The sequence below is a fragment of the Coptis chinensis genome, chromosome 4 (assembly GCF_015680905.1).
Source record: "Coptis chinensis isolate HL-2020 chromosome 4, ASM1568090v1, whole genome shotgun sequence".
NCBI classification, from domain to species: domain Eukaryota; kingdom Viridiplantae; phylum Streptophyta; class Magnoliopsida; order Ranunculales; family Ranunculaceae; genus Coptis; species Coptis chinensis.
This window is the reverse complement of record NC_141459.1, coordinates 97,261,823-97,275,120: the sequence shown is the minus strand read 5'-3', so window position 1 is coordinate 97,275,120 and position 13,298 is coordinate 97,261,823. Positions and strand designations below refer to the sequence as shown.

General features: G+C 38.5%; 1 long non-coding RNA gene and 1 pseudogene across 2 annotated transcripts; one reads left to right on the top strand and one right to left on the bottom strand.

The window, feature by feature from the left end:
* Nucleotides 1–3,395: 3,395 nt before the first annotated feature.
* LOC147506007 (uncharacterized) lies at nt 3,396–7,599 on the bottom strand (annotated as a pseudogene). The gene is made up of 2 exons (XR_015193551.1): nt 5,275–7,599; nt 3,396–3,869 (listed from the first exon to the last, which is right to left on the bottom strand). The product of XR_015193551.1 is annotated as an uncharacterized LOC147506007 (transcript).
* Nucleotides 7,600–10,012: 2,413 nt separating this feature from the next.
* Nucleotides 10,013–11,000, top strand: LOC147506006 (uncharacterized). Its single transcript, XR_015220727.1, has 3 exons — nt 10,013–10,219; nt 10,322–10,393; nt 10,926–11,000. It is a non-coding gene; the product is annotated as an uncharacterized LOC147506006 (long non-coding RNA).
* The last annotated feature ends 2,298 nt before the right edge of the window (nt 11,001–13,298 follow it).

Genomic DNA, 13,298 nt, shown 5'->3' with positions numbered 1-13,298 from the left:
TGATGGATACATTAAAGAAATTTGGGATGACACTCTTGGTTTAACATATGCTTGTTGTGAATGTGGGATTTTTTTCTATGATTTTGAGAATGCACAAAAACATCTAAGGAAAGATCGTCCGGTCTTAAGGGACAAACTTTTGTTTGGTGGTAGATAGATGTTTGTGTTGTTATTCTTATGTGCACCCTAGTGGGTTATGTTCATGAGTGTTTCATGATTGTATGGCTTATAGCCTTAATTTTTGGGATTTGTAGTTCTCTTTGGGAGGAGATGTACCCCTTTAAAGATCATACTCTTTGGGGATCTTGTAAGTTTTATGCCTTTGGTTCTATATACAGGTGGGGGTCTGCCTTTTAACCCCATAATCTTTAAAAATAAAAAAAAAATAAAAAAATAAAAAAATAATCACAATCCACAAAACAATACTTGCAATAACAACATGAGAAAATTCCATCAAGGCGAGAGAAGTGTCTTGTGAGAATCTAGGCCACTCATCGCAAGGGTGTGTGTATTGCCCCAAGAAGTACTCCAATCAAGGTCCCTTATACCTGCATACAGGTGCAGCCTGCATACTCTTGAACTGCTACAATAACATTGGGTCCTGTAATGGGCACTCATCAAATTGGATTGGGCAACCCCAAAAAAAAAAAGAAATATTACAAATTTACCATATTACAAGTTTGCCAACAACCAATCCAACCGTCTCGGCATAACGAACCCTCGGAGTCGTTTGGGTGTACACTCAAACAATCTCGTCATGTTGTTTGAGTGTACACTCAAATGACCTCACCATGTAGTTTTGAGCGCGACCTCAAACGACCTCACCATGTAATTTTAGTGTTACACTCAAAGTAGTCCATGGCGTGTCGTTTGAGACAAAACTCTTGATTTTTGTTAGACGATATGGCGGGGTCGTGGGTCACCTCCGGGATCGACATGGCGGGTCGTTTGGGCATCTCCAAGAAGGCGACATAGCCGGGTCGTTTAGGGACTCTCTTTAAAGGCGACATGGCTGGGGTCGTTTGGACTTAAACAATTCGGTTTGTTTGTCACGATGTTCATTTTAAAAATCAACTTCCACTTAATCAACCCAAACTCGAAAACGACTTCATCAAGCTTGGACAAGCTCAAACTCAAGTTTAATCAACCCAATCTTCCACCCTAACTCCAAAAACATCAAGTTTAAAATCATCAAGTTTAATCAACCCAATCTTCCACCCCAATCAAGTTTAATTAATCAACCTAATCTTCCACCCAATCAAATTTAATCAATCTAATCAAGTTTAATCAATCCAACTAAGTTTGAGTATATACTCAAACCGGGACCACTTCGAATTGGGTGAAGTCGCCAACTTCAATTCCCATTGTTGATTCACAACTCAACACTCGAAGTATGAACACGACGGAAAACTCGAAGTTTTTTTTTTTTTGGGTTCAGTCTCGCGAGAGAGATGATACCGGCTACAAAATGTTTGAAAAAAAGGGTAGCAAGTATGCTTTGAGGGGGGGTTATTGGCTATTGTTGTTGGACTTAGTTGTCGGGTTGGGAAGTTTTATGATGCAATTTGATGAGTGCCCGATTAAATCACCGTAACATTATGTCCCTATTGAGGGCAAAACTCGAGATATGCTAAGACTTTACGTCTGTGTTGCACAGTTATTTTCCTTTTGGTACATCAGTTGAAACTTTCGTTTCCAATTCTCGCAACATGTGTTCTACTGCAGACCATGGCCCAAAATATCGCCGAGATATCCGATATCTCGCCGATATATCTCGCTAAATTGGTACACCGATATCGATATTTCCGACATATATCCACAATATTAAACCCCTTTTTCCGAGATATATATCGGAATTTCCGATATGAAAGTTTATATCGCCGATATAATCGATATTTCCGAGATAATCGATATATATCAGTTGACTTTTTGACCAATTATTAATAATTTAATATTGAAATTTCCGAAATTTCCGATATATCCGAGATATATCGGCGAGATATCCGATATTTTAGAAACTTTGGCCTGGTCACAAAAAAAACCGAGATATCCGATATATCCGATATATCTCGGTTTTTGGGTACACCGATATATTAACCGATATCGAAATTTTGGGCCTTGCTGCAGACAACTCTTCCACCATCTCCACATTTACCCTTCCAGCATTGCGTTGTTGAAAACCATGAATGCGTTCGAGGCCTCTGACTATTTCTTCAGCCACTTCCTTCACCTTTGCACGGTATCTTGCATTTTCATCTTGTGCTTCCTTCATTTTTCTTTTTGTTGATCGATAGCCATCAAGGGATTTAAAGGAGCTGCTCAGCGAGTTTTTTATTACGATCTTGGAGAAGTTCGCTCCCTGGGGAGTCACCACCAACAACCTTTTTATCTTTGTGTTTAGAAGCGCAAATTTGTTCTATCATTAAATTGCTCTTCCATGCTACTCAGTTCCTCAACTATTTTTGCAAGTTCAGCTAACATAATCGACTTTTCCTTCCCCAAGCTTGAAAACATCTTCTCAAGGCTTTTTTCGAGCAACTGAGCAATCGCTGAGCTCATTTTATAACTTCTGCTTCTCATCCAGTACTGGTTCTGGTGGTTTCTTGTCCTTGAGCATACGAGTAGGCTTAAGATCAGTGAAGCATCGACGGAATTGAGCTGAGCTTCCCTTTTCTTGCCAGAAGATTGTGACTTTTGGATTCGGTGTTTAACATCATCAAGGATGGTGAGCATTCCAGCAACTCTTCTTTGCATTTTTTACCTCCACCTTCTTTAGGGAAGCACTGTTATGGTCTTGGATTATTTTCAATAGTAGCATCACATTTGTTGTTAGGCACTTAGGCCTACAAAATGGGCAATGCCCATAGTGATCAAGTATATATCGAAGCAAACATCAATATGCAAAAAAAATTAAATGCGGTTAAAACGGAACTTTCTTCTTCCAAACAGAGAAGTCGCAAAGTAAAACAGAGAAGAATATGATGGAGAAATAAATATTAAGACGACAAATTCTTCCCAAAGATGAAGGCAACTTCACAATCTCAGATGCTAGGGTAACTGCTACAAACGAATGGAGAAAGAAGAAAGTGATGAATTTGATGGAAGAGTAGTAACACACCGTCGTGAGAATCCTCGGCAAATAAGGAAAATAATTGAAGAACTCTCGCGACGGAATCAGAAATTGTCTTCTTTGATTTGATGAATGATGAAAATAGTTTTTTTTCCCTATCGCAAGAGAATTCCTAACGCTCATTCGGATAAATGAACAAAAATGAATTCAAAAAATTCAAAAAAGAGGAGATCACATTCCTCCATGCAAATACAATAGTGTTACAACACAGAGCAGCACTTCAAACTCAGCAAGCACGCCATAATGATTCTAAGACCTTTAGGGAGAGACAATTACTCGTTTCATGAACAGGCCTTAAGACTCCTTCCTCGTTTAAATAATTTCAAGGGAAAAATACAAGCATCCGTGTCATATACTAATGTTCTTCGACATCATCGCCCAATTGATGCATACTCTCTGCATTTCTGGTTACTGTCTGCTTTTTGTTTTTCTTGTTCCTAGCTTTCTTGGCTTTCATCCGACGCTTTTTCTCATTGGCATCAACCCACGTATAGTCTGATGGTATATGGAAAGGGTCGACCTCTTCCTTGTAACTGCGGCCCTCACTGTCACTTGAGTGTCCGCCCACGGCTCCCTCTCATCCATGAAATCCACGAAGATGAACCGTCAGATTCCTTGGCTTTGCATCTTGGAAATGTCCTGGGCTAGATAGAGGGTTGAAAACTCCTCGCTTTGCTGTTGTTCTTCAAATTTTGTGAAGGTGACGAAACCGGATTGTGGGAACAATAGGTATAGCAACCTGAGTTTAACATTAAGAAAGAAAAAGCCAATTGTATTAGTTATATTATTTCTGCTATGCATGCAGACAATAATGTAAAGTTTAAACCTGATCTAAATAAAATTCTCTTTCATCAACTCATAGTTGAAGGTATCCAACCGACAAAGGGCTCCATTGTACATAATCCAGACTCTCACAAGGATCTTACGATTAAGTGATTAACTGAGTAACTATTATATTACAATCTACCTTCCAAGCACACTGGTGCATAAGCCATTTAAAAGCACATACTAATAACACCTAATATAAAGGGTAAAGAAATTATCACATGTTAGGATCATACTGAATGTTTGAGGCAAAAAGCCTAAGGTCCCATGTGCTCGTCAGAGAGCATAGTGGTATGTCATACTGCCATACTTCCTTCTTTTTTCAATTTTCTATTCACTCGTAGGTTTTACTGTAAGTTGAGACAGTTTGGTTTCACTAAATGACCTTACCTTCTGACTACATAGCAAATTCATGGACAGATACGAAGTACAAAATATGCTGACTGCTCACAAAAGACCAATTGGGTTGGCATATGCCCAACATGTGGGGTATCAAACAAGGAATACTCTTAAGAGCAAGGGATCTACTTCGTACATATTTATGAAATAGATTAGGCTGGTTGTATGTGAGATAGATATTTTCCTTTCATTAGATCTGGCTGGATACACATCGTTGTTTACTTGGTCCAATGAAATCCTTTACGAACATCTACCTATTTTAAATTTGGATCTAATGTTCTATCTTCAAGATTGAAACTAACAACAGTATATTCTCATTTATGGGAATAATCATCATGATCCTTGCCTTAATCCCCTTCGAATGGGGTCAACCACATGACATTGGTCAACCATATAAATTGACATGTTGCAGACACTTAGTTTATGTAATTTAAAGATAAGAAAGTTTAAAGATTCCAGTTTGATATGATAAGTATATCAAACAATCAAACATTTATGAAATAACAAACGCACTAAGATTTATAAACATAGTTATCATTTGTCAAAACATGCATATTATTTAGAGAACTTGAAAAGCATGCCGTAGCACAAGAATATCAAAGATGTCTTTACTTCTGTGAAGCACGAGTTGAAGTAGACATGCAAAGAAACTCTGCTTCTAATTAATAAAACAAGATTTAAGAAAAAAGGGGTCCTCATACAGAAAGATTCCTTTGTCTTGAGAATAAACATCTCTTCAAGTAATATACTATACATTTTGGTGCATTAAACTGAATGGCTTGTCATATAAATAAAATGATATTAACATGAAGAGGTATAAGCCTAACAGAACAGCAAACAAAAGACTACCATATCAGAGAAAGGAATCTTTTAAATAACAGGTTGAAATCGAAGGCATGAGAAATAATATATTTGATTACCTTCACAGGGAATGTGCCATGAGGTAGTTTCAGGTTAGAAGCTCCCTTAGTTAAGCCTTATAGCCTTCACCTTATTTGCTAAGATGTCAAGTAAAGGCAAAAGCTCATCTGTTTTCAAAGGAAAGTCTGGGGTCAACCACAAAACAGGTCTCAACCCCTTTTTGTACTCACTCTCATGCTTAGGTTCCCCAGTGGTTCCATTCTTCTTTTTCTTCTTGCTGTTTTTCTCTTTCCCTTTTTTAAGATCCCCAGAATCCTCCTGCTGCAACTCAGACAATGACCTCTGATAATCAACCGTTTTCTGGTTGCTGCCTTCTGGTGCTAACTTTGAGAACTTCTTTAGGATCTTTGAATCATCAGGGTCTTCTGTTCCATTCTTTCCCCCCTTCTTGTTCCACCCAAACCAACTTTTCTTCTCTTTGGTAACACCATTTGTTTCAACATTTTCATAACCACCTACTACACCATTCTCTTGGCCATCAAATGCCACACGATCCTCGGCATCACCAATATCATCTGCATTACCCATGCGGAGAGCCGAATCTAATTGCATCCTCTCCTCAGGTGTCAAAACATCATCATACTCTTCAACGTTATGGGCACCATTTACCACCCTCTCCTCACTCTCTGCTGCAAAAAGCTCCTCGTCAGTCATTGCACCAGGAACCCTCCTTGACTTTACACTGACCATAACGTGAAGCATATCATAGACCTTTGCCTTCCAACTTCCAACCATCTCAGTTCTCTCTTGTCGACGCCAACTTAATTGTGGATTGAGTTCTGCTTGGGTAACATCGATTCCAGGCCTATACATGTTGGTCTGAGACATCAAAGCTACCTCATGCGCAACTTCAGACTCTGTTGGCTGTGCCCCAGCACCTTCAAGGGCATTTGTAATTTCTTTCTCCTTGTGAGAAAGAACAATCAAAGAACCTGGGGCTAAAGATCTAGTACCATTGTCTGAACTGATACCATCTCCAAGGAAGAGGAATGTTTGGTCAGAGCTGGATCGCGGAATCCATCAAAGCCAGCAAGGGTCATATCAGCACGCGTAAATTGAACCACGCTTCCAAATGCGATAGGTGTCTGATGGGGCAATGCGACCTATGAAAGGGATGACTGAGCTCTGAAAATGGAATGTTATCTCCATATAGAAATCACGAATGCGGCCTACAGAAGATACAATCATGGGTAGGTGGCGACACCATTTGGCCCAGGCAAGGGGTTGGTAGTGGCGTGCAATAATCATGGCAATGGAATCCTCGCGGGTGCACACAGCTTCCTGAAGAGCACTCCAACCATGTTCATTCTGAAGGCTCAATCAGCACCTGCTGCCATAAGAACCTCTGCAGAAGTGGCATCAATGGAGGCTAACAGCAACATGTAATGGAGTCTCACGGCCAGGGACATCCGCGACGATCTATTGCAGCTGAGACAACATCAGCCTGAAGCTCAGCAGCAACAGATTCATTTTCAGTGTTAACCTCACCAGCCTTGGGTAAACGGGGTAGGGCAGAGACTATTCGTTTGAGAGCCACGTAGTCACGGCGAATCACAGCTGAGTGAACAGGACTATGGGAATACTTGGAGATATCCTCCATAATCTTCTTTCCCTTTGTTCACTAAGCTAAGGTTCTTTCCATCTTATCTCAATGTGGAACACAAAGAGACTAATACTTAATTTCACTATAACGTCAATCCCATTTATAAGTTTCACTATTTCCTCAAGTTTCTGGCTAGTTTTTCTCAAAATGAGCACTTAGAAACAAATTCCAAAGCCCAAATCTGATAAAAACTAGCTAAAAAATCACCAAAAGCAACTTGATCTCTATCCCCTTCAAATCTTTCACAACTTTAAACACCACCCCACTTCTCAAAAACCAATCTTTTTCAAAACTACAGTACCCAATCACATAAAAACACTTGTACCCAATCTTCCTTCTTCTTCAAATCACTAAAACAAACTTGATCTCTTTCTCCTCAACTCAGATTCCAACCAACTTAACTTTCAAGCTACTTAAAACAAACCCCAGTATACAAAAACAAAGTACTTCATGAAGTAAAGTAGATAAAGAAGAAAAAAATATACCTGCAAGTTGGAATCTGAGATTGGTACTTGAACAAGACTTTGATTAGTTTTAAGCTTGAGCCACCAGTATTGACAGAAGAAGAAGAATAAGTGTAAAAGACTAGACTTGACCTCAAAACTTGATCCAAGTAACACACTCGAACTTCATCTACTACCACCAGTCCACAACAAAGCTCTTCTTTCTCTCTCCTACTACTCTGTTTTTTTTTTTACTTTTCCTCACTTGTCTTTATTTTTTTAAGGACAATAATATCTTTGCCCCTTATTTAGGATAGATTTACTATTTTGTACAGTTGTAACTGTGAAAAAGTGACTAATCTTATTTACTAATTTTCTCGTGGAATCGTGATTGAGACATTTTAAGTAAGCTTATTTAGATGTATGTATTGAATTAGATAAGATATATGTTAAGCGTTCACGAGTCACGACCACATAAAGCCAGTTTAGTAGCACGACCAATCACGCACGGAGGAAGCTAAAGTTAGCAACGAAATTCAATCATTTGTTCCATGTTAGAGTCTTAGAGACGTTGCCACATCGCAAAATTATTGGACATTAAATTGGATAATTTCACGGCACAAGGACGAAAGAAAATACTAGGAAAATTAATGATTAGTTGGTGTGGTAGAACTGTAGAAGACGTCGTGATATATGGTAGTTGGTCAATCGTCATTGTCATTGGATATAGTCATTTCATTTCTATCCCAAACTCTCTTAATTAACCATTGCTTTAGCCTACTCTTTCCTTTTAGTTCGGGGGTTGTGAATTTGGCAGCTCTTTTCTTTATTGTGTTTTATTTTCGCATAAACCACTTTATAATATTCTTGCATCTTCTCACATTCCCAAATTTCAATGTAAATAAGTAAACAGCTTCCCCGTAAATCTAGTCTAAAATAATAACAACCAACCAACCAACTTGGACCTCACCGATTGTGTTGTAGTTCTCTATTAACAGGCAACCCAGTTTATGTTTCACTTTAACGGTGCACTCCCCAACTTTTTTCTTTAAAAGTTTTGCTTGTTTCTTATATTTTAATTATACATTGGGCCATGATGGAGGCCTATGATAGTACATTGCTAGCCAAGCAATCTCCACTGAGTATAGATTGCATACTCCAATAGTTGGCTGCAATCCAACCACTACCTGACCCTGCATGGAATCTGGTGTACTCTTTCACCGTTCTGCACAATATTGTATGTACCCACTCAGCAGAACTCAGTGTCAGTACTTCAACAAAGATTAAGAAAACCCCATTCACGATTTGTTCCTATAGAAAGTACTTACTGAGTAACTTTGCTAGCAAACTATTTGGACTACATAAGCATTGAGTAGCACTTGTGGTTATAGCTTGTGGTTGGTCTGTTGGTGCAACACACCATTTTGCCTTGCTCTTGTCTGGCTTTCTTAACTGTATGGTCCCTGCTACATGTGGCCAAGGCTTCAAAGTTAAGTTCTTTATTTTGCCTTTATTCAATGAAAGCCACCACACGGATTGGGCACGTAACTTAGCCTGCGTTGCTTTGTAAGTAGTCTGGCACACATGATACTTCGTTATTTCCACGAGTAGGTTTATGAATTTATGAGAGGTTTAGCTCGGTCCCCATTCATAGGGCCAGTGATTAATGATTAGTTGTTATCATCGCCCTCATATGAAAGAGTGGCCAAATCAAAATTGAATTGTAAAAACGAGTTTTTTTTTTTGGCATATCCCTTTTCCATATATATATAGGTTTATCAATTATCAGTGTCAATAATTAAGTTCTAAGAGCATTCCCAATTCCCAATTCCCAATGCAGCTACTATTATTCACCTCTACGTAGTCAGAATTTTTCATCTTTTCACCGTTTTGGTGAAAAGCAAGGTAAAAACTGTCCAATGCAAATGTGAAAAATAATCCGGGACGGGATGTTGGATTCCGTCACTCAATGTAAAAATAAAAAAAGCTACCGGATGGCATCCTATCTGAAGTTTTAAAAAAAAAAGCGAAAAAAGTCGAAAAACACATGAGGCGGAATCCAACATCCTGTCCGAAAAAAAAATCGATTTTTAAAAAAAACACACACGCGAGGCGGAATCCAACATCCCGTCCAAAGTTCACAACTCAACCACTATCTCGGTTGAAGGTTTTACCCATCGTTTTGACTTGGAAAAATAGTCACCTTCATATTCACTTTTGTATTGGGCAAAGATTTTTGTAAAGACTCAAATTCTCGTTAAAAGGTATTTTAAGTAAATTACATAGCAAACCTAAGGACATTTATATAATTGGTCGGTCGGGGTTACATTTCAAACGTACATAAATTAATGAAACTTACCTCAAACTCCTAAGCCCGTTAGATAAGCAAATCTTATGAGAAAAATTTGACAAAATGTCGGTTAATGGCTTTTTTTTCGAAGGTCGGGCGAGTTAACGACGAACTTACACGCGTGAGTGGGTTATTGTTATAGTCTGCGGTGGGATAGAATGTAGAAAAATTAATTAAAAGCGGGTTGGGCGGAAAAATAATTAAGACGCTAAGTCGAATTAGTGGGTGGTTAGAAGTTAATTAGGACCTTAAGCCTAATTTGGTCATATTGGGCTTGGGCCTTAACAACTTAAACAAGAAAAAAAGAAAAAAACGTATCGCACCCAAAATAGAACGAAATCGCGAAAACAGAAAAAAATCGCCCAAATCAAAGCGCACCTATTTTTTCCCCCAATTTCGCTATCTCTTGAAACCCTAAGAGAGAGAGGGTTAATTCACTCAATTTCAATTGATTACAACCTCAATTCTTCACACCCAAACCTTAGAAACCTTAAACCCAAGTGTGAGGATTCGAAATTTCTTGAAATCGCGTCGTACCAAGGTAAAAGGTGAGTTTAATTTCTTCCTAAATAGATATTTAAACTAAATTTCGATGGATTAGGGGTGTATGGATGAAATTAATTGAATGGGGGTGTTGGTAATGTCGGCAGTAGCTATTTGGTGAAGATAGAGTGGAGCGAATTGGTGGAGAAGCAAGCTAAGGAGCTATTCTTGCTGACTCGGTAAGAATTATAAATATTCAATCTATTTTAGAGCATTGATGCTAGTTCACACTTGTTTAAGATCACGTTGAGTATCGAGTGAGTGAGAAAGAACACCCACTTAGTATTATTAACGTCGAGAAAGAATTACTATGCTATCTACAATATTCAACGTTAGCATTATTATTCAACGTTAGTAATATTCAACGTTAGTATTATTAACGTTAGTATTATCAACGTTAGTATTATTAGTAACGTTAGTATTATTAACGTTAGTAATATTCAACGTTAGTATTATTAACGTTAGTATTATCAACGTTAGCATTATTATTAACGTTAGTAATATTCAACGTTAGTATTATTAACGTTAGCATTATTCAACCCACTTAGTAATATTCAACGTTAGTATTATTAACGTTGAGAAAGAATTTGGTTTTGATGCTATCTACAAAACCAAATTCTTAACGTCGAGATTCTTCTCGACTTTCGTAGATAAGAATTTCCTCGTTAATTTGATAAACTCTAACGACCGGCGCCTACATCGATGTTATAGGAGTGAATTCGAGTGGATTTGGTTAAGTGGACTTGATTCGGTTAAGTGGGCTTGAGGAGAACGGAGCTTGCTAAGGTAGGAACTTACATACCAATATATAGCATGCTTATTTTCATGCATGATTTGATTTGGTAAAATTGTTAAGAGATAGTTTGCGTATCAACCATGCATGTATATATGGTATTCATGTTTTGCATTTGTATTTTTCCGCGATATAAACTAAATATACGGATAGCTTTTGTGTGAAAAATGAGTTTGCTAAATCGGGATAGTGGGGATTTATTTTCTTTGTTAAAAGAGTAAAACCTGGTTTTGGGAAGGGTTTCTTGTCTCTTTGTCTCGATGGGAGGCGAGAGATGGATTTTGTAATGCGGGTAAAGATTACCCGGTTATTTGTAACTAGGTGTGAGGTTCGATTGTTCCCTGATGGTTGTTGTTATTTACGATGATTATCCGCTTTGGAATCATCGGTTGTTATTTACTATGACCGCCCGTTTGGGGAGTCATAGGTTGCTTTTACTTGATGGTGGGAAATTCAGGAACTCACACCTACAGAATCAACAGTTTAAAAGGAAAACTAAATATGTAATTATAGTATTTTGAAATAACCGGTAATATGAGTATATATATATATACTATGCTTATCACAAGGGGATTTGGAAAAGAATTGGTGAATTCCTATAAAGAAGGAACTCGTCGATTTCGAGATTCGGAGCGGCAGTCTTCTAGATTCAACCGGGGTACACCTTTCGAGGTGGTGGGCCACCTTTAAAGGGATGCATCACAGGATGTAGTCCGAAAATTCTCTTTCTACTTTTCTAGATAACCATGCTTGTATGTGTCACTATTTGTATGGTGCTTAGCTTGTGTGAGGTTACATGTTATCTCGATGAGGTTTAGACGCGAGGAGGAGAGAGTTTAGTCCACTCGATGTGTGTCGATCCCGAAAGCGGTCTGCGGTCGTCGAACGGTTGACCACCGTAAGTTAGGTGACAATCCGTTATGGGGTCGTAAAAAAATTGTGGCCCCCCGAGCCCTAAAAAGCTTTGGGGATTTTATGTGTATGCCAGAACACGACAACGGCATTTCAAATCTCCTGTACGGTAAAAATCGGAAAACAATTGGTCGCATGGTTCACACCGAAAAGTCTTGAATCGAGATTTGCCTGTGATTCGGGATACCGGTCGTGCCCTCACCATTCTAATAGGATCGTGAAAAATAGTTGTATGATGATTGTGAAAAACTCTATTTTGTATATCAATGAAACATGTCGAGATGATTTCTTCTAGTTAGTGATGTATATATATATATATATAGTCCGCGATATTTGAATACTTTTATGAAAACCCCGCATGTTTTAAATGTTTTCTATAAGTAGACTATTTATTAGTTATGTCGTTTTACCGGGCATAGTTGTTGCTCATCCTACTTAACATTTCGCACAAGCCCGATTCTGGAGGAGGCTTTTCCTAACCCTAGCGATGATGGTTATGAGGATTTGGGAGGATTCCCTTATGCTTGACGAGGGAAGTCAAGTTCATATTTTGGGTTGTATAGAGATAGTCTAGTCATTTTGGTTGTATATATATAGAGAGCTCTTTCCATTTTGATGTAATAAACGATGTATTGGAGTAATAGTTATCTTAAACCTTTTGTGGATATGTGTATATACATCTCTATTGTTTAGAAAGTGGATTTTGGATATACATATGGTTGTTGGATGGGTATTTTATGATGTCGAGGTTTATGAGCCGTGTTTTTTTTATAAGAAACGTCGATTAAACAAAGAAAACTCACCAAATTTCGTTAAATTGGAATGGTGTCGACCTCGAGATTCACTCCTCGGATCCCTGGATGTGTGTTGGATCTCGGCTGACAATTTTGAACCATTTGAAAGTGAATATTTTCACATTCCCACCACATCCACCTGCATTGGGAATGCTCTAAACAGCTCTGTGACCACTTGTCATAACAGGGGCCAAGTCATGGTGGCCTCATAGATTTCTCACCCTAACCCAATATTATCCCCAACATCAGCCACCACAGAGCCCAATGGTAATTGGGCCTAGTCCACTTTTATTAATTGGAGCATTGCCCAATCCGAGACTTTTACTTTTTTAACAAAGGTGGGGCTTTTCTTCTAGTCCACACACCCCACAATTATGATATCCCTTGTCATTGCTTGAAAGCAGCCGAACCTAGTGCCCAATTCATACTTTTCATAGTGCCCTCACAGTCTCTTACCCTGGCCCGATATATTGCCCCCAATCTTAGCCATACTTTTAGCCAATGTACCATTGAGCCCAATCGCAACTAAGCGTCATATATATGGTGAAAAGTTTTAATTCAAAAGGCGTGTGTGATGTTAGGGGT